This window comes from Microtus ochrogaster, chromosome 16 (genome assembly GCF_000317375.1).
Source record: "Microtus ochrogaster isolate Prairie Vole_2 chromosome 16, MicOch1.0, whole genome shotgun sequence".
Classification (NCBI taxonomy): Eukaryota; Metazoa; Chordata; class Mammalia; order Rodentia; family Cricetidae; genus Microtus; species Microtus ochrogaster.
The window spans coordinates 60,347,569-60,354,418 of record NC_022018.1 but is presented as its reverse complement, the minus strand read 5'-3'; the positions used below and the strand labels follow the sequence as shown (position 1 = coordinate 60,354,418).

At 45.7% G+C, this 6,850-nt stretch overlaps 1 protein-coding gene across 4 annotated transcripts in view; it reads left to right on the top strand.

The window, feature by feature from the left end:
• Agtpbp1 (ATP/GTP binding protein 1) overlaps nucleotides 1–6,850 on the top strand; it is a 128,862-nt gene that overhangs the window by 374 nt on the left and 121,638 nt on the right. For 3 of the 4 annotated variants that reach the window (XM_026782897.1, XM_013349180.2, XM_026782896.1), the window contains exon 1: nucleotides 20–227. The exons of the other annotated variant lie outside the window; for it this stretch is intronic. The gene's annotated coding sequence lies outside the window, so the exon portion shown is untranslated. Of the gene's footprint in view, nucleotides 1–19; nucleotides 228–6,850 lie in introns of those variants that run through there. 4 annotated transcript variants of the gene reach the window in all.

The window sequence follows — 6,850 nt, the reverse complement described above, 5'->3', positions numbered from 1 at the left end:
GTGAGTCGCAGCCGCCGCCGCCCCGTGTGCTGCCCGCCGCGCTCCGCTGCCCGCCACTCCCCCGACCTCCGCCCGGCCGCGCCCCGGGACGCTTTGATTGGCTCTTAGTTGACAGTTTAGCGCCGCGGAAGGCAGTTCCAACACCGCCCTGGGTAGCCCGGGTGGACGATGACAGGGTAAAGGCTCGTCTGCGGTACCTCGCTGCTGGGCTCGCTCGCTGTGTGAAGGTAACGGCGGCCACCCGCTGGCTGGCATGGCGGGTTCTCGGTGGCGAGCCCTCCCTCCAGGTGTCGGGAATGGGAACGGCGCCCATGCGGTGCAGGGCAATTCGTAGTCGGCGGGGACGAGTGGCCAGCGCTTGCGCTCACTTGGCCAGCCTCCGAGTTATCCTCACAGCTCTCCTGAGATAGGAAGTTATTTTTGTAATTGTGCTTTGGAATGTTTTCGGTCTAGTTGACCAAAAAAGAAATGGTTTATGGAATGCACAGATTTTAAAAGTCAAAACCAAGTCCTTGGAGATCTGTAAGCCGACCTCGCTAAGAGAGGCACTCGGCCTTGCCTTGGTCCACTCGGATTTCTCCCCATTTGCTAGGTTTACCGTTCCGCTTCTCCTGAGTCAAATTCTACCGTGAAGTTACACGTTCATTTTGAGTGACCGTGGAGTTTTGCCTTGAATTGCTGGATCAGTGTTTAAAATTGTAATCTTCGTTAAACTCTGAAACAGACGCTTTTTGTGTTTGACCAACGTTACAAAATGTGAAATACATCAATGTAACAAGCTTTTGTGGTAGCCATCAAGATTTTTTATGTTTTTTAGAATTTGTTTTATATATATGTACGAGTGTTTGCTTGGTGCATGTACACCTGTTCACCACGTGTGTACTTGATGCCCGAGGAGGTCAAAAGAGGGCGTCGGATTCCCTGGAATTGGAGTACTTTTGTTGTGAGCCATCATGTGGGGGCTGGGAATCAGACCCTCCCAGGTTCTCTGGAAGAACAGCAGCCAGTGCCCGGGGAACACTGAGCCACCCCTTCAGCCTTGTAGCAATAATGCTTTTGATTGAGGTACTCCCGGTTTTCGTGTGTGTGTGTGTGTGTGTGTGTGTGTGTGTGTGTGTGTGTGCGCGCGCGCGCGCGTGCGCTTAGGTGTAGGTCAGACGACTTGAGAGTTTTGGTTCTCTCTTTGACCTTATGGGGGCAGGGGATGGACCTCAGGTGGTCATGGGCAGATGCCCCTACCTGCAGAACCATCTTGCTCTCTTGAATTGAAGCATTCTCTTGAGAGAAGTCTGGCTACATTGCTGTATAATGATTCACCCACGTTAGTGGAGGAAGAGGAGGTCCATGATGTGTGAAATATTTTAATTTATATTACAAATACAAATTGTATTACTGTTTATTAACGTAGGCCTACATTCTGGATTTTGTCTTTACGCTTCTTTCGCATTAGTTATCTCTAATAGCTCCAGCGCTTTAGCGCCTCAGAGTTCAGACAGCAAAAGGCAATTGGTGAGCCTCTGCACATTGCTCAGGCTCTGTCTTTCAGCAGTGGGTGTCCAGGTAAACGCTGGACGTGGTTAAGGGTGGGTGCTACATTTTAAACCTCACATGCTGTCGTGCAGTGGCTAAGGCGTTGGGGTTCAGCCCGAGAGGCTGAATTTGTGTCCTGGCTTGCTTGTAGGCATTTGTTTATCCTCTGGATTCAACTCTCTCCACGCCAAAAATGGAGATGATGGTGTTTATGTCCTTAGGATGCTCTCAAGCATGAAATAAGTTAATGCAAGTGTCTTTTTGTAGCGTGTATAGGCGGTGTTTGGTGGGCATTACTCTTCTTGCTGCCTGTTTCCCGCAGTTAATCAGCCAAAGAAAATCTTCAGGCTGGCTGGGCAGCATTAGCACAGGTTAATTCCCGTGATCCATTTTCTTCTTTGAAGCTGCGAGTGTGTAGTCTCACTGTTGTTTCTTGGAAACATGTAAGTTTAAAATAGAATAGGTGCACCCTGAGCAGACGGCCCTGGGATGTTGCTGGAAAGCTGAGGATCTTGGCCTGTCCCCTGGACAGAACCTTGGAATGCCTGCCTCCTGTTGGTGGTGGCTGCTATTTTAAACACCTGTTTTCCAGTTATTGACTGTTTCTCTGTCATATGTTGATATTGGATGCATTATCAAAACATTTGTGGGCACATGGATGTTTATAGGATATACAGAGTAATTATTATTAATATTATTATTATTATTTTTGAGACAGGGTTTCTCTGTAACTTTGGAGCCTGTGCTGGAACTACCTCTTGTAGACCAGGCTGGCCTCTGCCTTCTGAGTGCTGGGATTAAAAGCGTGTGCCACCACCACCCGGCATACATAGTAAATTTTATGTATGCATTCCATTTGTCTTTATTGATGTTACATAAAATGGTACTTTGATTTTGCATTATGTTCATGTTCAGCTTTCATCTAATTTTCCTAGGAAATGGGTCTCTCCATTAATAATTTCATATTTTTATTCTTGGTTTGCAAGGATTTGATGCAACTTGGGCATCTCTTATCTGATATTCTTGGGGCCCACAGGTGTTTTAGATTTTGGAATATTTCCATACCTCTGAGATGTTTTGAAGACGGCACCCCATCTGAACATGATAGACATTGTATATATGTTGAATGTGATGTTGCATGAAAGTGTTTAGCATGCCTACATTTTGTCTGCAGTGTGGCAGGTGAGGTCAGCTGCGAGCTTTCTGTTGGTGGTGTCAGGTTAGTGTTCAGAAGGTTTGGGGTTTGGAATTTTAGATTAGAGTTGTGCAGCCTATATTCATAGTCTGTTCTTAAATCAGATATTTTCATCTTGAACTCAGGATTCCTTTTACATTTTTTGTAGGTTATATTCATATTTATCTTGTTACAATTTTTTTGTATATATATATGGAGAACATCCAGCCAGGCACAGTTAATGGCTATAAAGGGGGAGGCAATAATTGTGGATATTTTTATTTGGTATGTCATCAAAACTCAACAGCTGGCACTTTCTTAAAGGTTAGTTGCAAGATGGAAGCTGAAATCCTATCTGTTTTTTTTCATGCGCATTTATACTTAAGTGTGTTGTGAGCTCTAATGGATCTTATGCACATTTGGATTTGTAACAATTTGTTGGTCAGGTGTTAAGTATTGGTTCACTGAGTTGGTTACATCTTCCACATGGTGGTGCATTTTATTGTATAGTACCAAAGAAAGTCATGTCATGGACCTAGGGTCAGCCAGATCACTTATGCACTCTTAATTTTTGTAGTGAGGAGCGGCGGGCCACTTCCCGCCTCCCAGCTCCTGGCTCCTGGCTAGCTTTACCCAAAATTAAGCAACAGTAGATAAACAATAAGCACATTGTTAATATGCTTATTCCATGAGAAATTAGTAGAAGTTGTTTGGGTTGAAATATGATGGAGGATATGAGTTTTACAGAAGAAATATTATTGTGTGTGTATCTGTGCTGTGGTGTGCATGCGGAGGCAGAGGACAGTGATTGCCACTTTCTTCCCTTCCGCCTTGTGCTTCCTGGCAACTGAACTCAGGTTGCTAGGCTTGGTTGCAAGTGCTGAGCCACTGGCCAGTTCAAGACGTTATTCTATATGATGCATGGGTAGTATCCATGAAACATTGCCGCCATGTACTGTACTGAAGAGTTGATGACTGTCTCGGGGCAAAAGAGTTCCGTAATGGAGTTAAGAGCTTGAATTAGCCTCCCTTTTCCCATGAGACACCATTTGGATGAACTGTGCATGCTCAGAACTTGGGTGTCTTGGCAGAGGCTTTTACAGAAATGAACAGAGTAAGTCTACCTTTTCTTCACGTAAACAAAAGAAAGTTGTATTTGTGACAATGATAATACCCGAGTTTTCACTCAAAAATCAGAAAAGATGGCTCAGCAGGTAAAGGTATTTGCTGCACAAGCCTGGGAACCTGATTTGATTCCCAGAGCCATGTGAAAGTGGAAGGAGAGAAGCCACTGCTCTGGCCTCCACACGCACAGTGTTGTGCCCACTGCACACCTACTGTGGTGCCTGTGCACACCCACACCCACTGTGGTGCCTATGCACGCACCCACACCCACTGTGGTGCCCATTGCACACCCACTGTGGTGCCCACCGCACACCCACTGGCCTCATAGGCATTCGTTAGTGAGTACAATAAGATTAAAAACAGAGACACACTTGTGTTCAGTTTTGAGGGTAGTCGGACTGCTTACAAAGCAGCCACACTAGCAGATTCCCACCTGAGAAGTGGAAGGGGCCATTTTCTCCACATTCTCAACAGGCATTGTTCCAACCCCACCCTTCATTGCAACCACTTGAGTGCTTGTAAAGTGTAGACTAAATTTCAAAATAGAGATTTGGCCTAGCAGAAACAACAGCTTTTTAAAATAGATTAGTTTATATTTAGAATATTTACTAGGCTGATCCAAGACTACTGCCAGCAGTGGCAGAGCATACCCTTGGCTGTACATGGTTGGTGTTGCCCAGGTTCTTCCTTGACTTTGAGGGCCTTCTATCACCCATCTTTCCTACACAAATGTTTACAACAAGAAAATGGGAAGGAGCAGTTGTGGATCAAGGGTCCACTCTGCCCTCAGTGGAGAGGTTTACTATTGGCTGTTAAATAGTTGAAGGACTTGTTAGGGATGTACAGATGTGGGTCGAAAGAATGCCTACTGTGTTTCTAGCATACTTCCCATCTCCAGATGTGTGCTGTGCAGAGTGTGTGTGCTGGTGAGGACAGTCCTAGGCCGGTGGCTGCGCTTCAGAGTTTAGAGAATGCTGTTGATGGGAGGTGACTCAGTAGAGGCACTGTGCTTGTGTTCTTGGGGAAGCTGTGTCGTCACAGGGGCCTTTGTTAGAGAAGCCAGCCTTGATGCAGCAGTGGACCCTGAGTAGCCTTGCCTGCTTGAGACCAAGGGAACATCCTGGAGGCAGCAAGTTCAAGCCCCTCTCCCGCACTGTCTTTCCAGTGGCCTCTGCCAGAAGAGTTTAGCATCATGCCAGCTGGTTAAGGAAATACATGTACAGGGCACACTTCCATAGAACATATAGAAAGGATGAACTTGGAAATGAAGGGCTGTGAATCAAGTATCTTCTGCACAGGTAGTAAGGAGCTTGCAGTGTTGTTTGGACATCTGAAGAGATTCTAGGTTGAAATTTATCTTTAAAAATTACATTTACGCCGGGCGATGGTGGCGCACGCCTTTAATCCCAGAGGCAGAGGCAGGCGGATCTCTGTGAGTTCGAGACCAGCCTGGTCTACAGAGCTAGTTCCAGGACAGGCTCCAAAGCCACAGAGAAACCCTGTCTTGAAAAGCCAAAAAAAAAAAAAAAATTACATTTACTTATTGTGAGCATGTGTGTGTACCTGTGTGTATGAGCACACATGAGCACGTATGTGCATCCCAGAGTGCATGCAGGGAGGTCAGAGGACAAACTTTCAGAAATTGGTTCTCTCCTTCCACCTCGTAGGACTTAGGTTGTCATGCTTGACAAAAAGTAACTTTATGCACTGAGCCATCTTGCTGGTCCTGTTGAGCCTTAATTTAGGAACCAGAGTACAGGGAGGAAGGGAGGTGCTGTTTTGTGATTAGGAAGCCTGCCTGATTGTGAGCTTGCATCTAAAGCCCATTTCTGGAGCCATGGTGTTGTTGCAGAATCAGGAAACTGCTGGCTCAGGAGGTTGTTGGGTTCTGTGTGCACTTAACTGTGGACTCAGCATTAGGCCTTTTGTGGTTTGTATCCATTTTGCCGTTAACAGTGGTGACACTAGCCCTTCTCAGACTCCGGAAACAATGGGAACATGAAGTGGCTGTCTCCACATAGACGTGTGTATGAGATACATAAACTGGCAGGTGAGTTGTCACTTTCACGCGGCACTGTCACGCACACCACTGCCCTCCCTCGGCCAGCCCCTACCCCTCGCGTCCGTCCCTTTCTCCCAGCCTGCCTTCTGCATTCACTACCCCAGGCCCATCCACACTCACATGCTGTTTTCTCCCCCGCTTTTTAATCGATTTTTATTGAACTCTACATTTTTCTCTGCTCCCCTCCCTGCCTCTCTCCTCCCCCTTCAACCCTCCCCCAAGGTCCCCATGCTCCCAATTTACTCAGGAGATCTTGTCTTTTTCTACTTTCTACTTTCCATGTAGATTAGAACTTTGTAAGTCTCTCTTAGTGTCGGCATTGTTGTCTAAGTTCTCTGGGATTGTGGATTGTAGGCTGGTTTTCTTTGCTTTATGTTTCAAAACCACCTATGAGTGAGTACATGTGATAATTGTCTTTCTGTGTCTGGGTTACCTCACTCAAAATAATGTTTTTCAGCTCCATCCATTTTCCTGCAAAATTCAAGATGTCATTATTTTTTTTCTGCTGTGTGTACCACATTTTCCTTATACATTCTTTGGTCGAGGGGCATTTCAGTTGTTTCCAGGTTCTGGCTATGACAAACAAAGCTATGAGCATAGTTGAGCATATGTCCTTGTGGCACGATTGAGCATCCTTTTGATATATACTGGGTCTTGAGGAAGGTTGTTTCCTAATTTTCGGAGAAATTGCCATACTGATATCCAAAGCAGCTGTACCAGCTTGCATTCCCACCAGCAATGCAGAAGTGTTCCCTTTTCCCCACAACCTCTCCAGCATAACTTGTCATCAGTGTTTTTGATCTTGGCCATTCTGACAGGTGTAAGATGGAATCTCAGAGTTGTTTTGATTGGCATTTCTCTGATGACTAAGGATGTTGAACATTACCTTAAGTGTCTTTCAGCCATTTTAGATTCCTCTGTTGAGAGTTCTCTGTTTAGATCTGTACTCCATTTTTTTT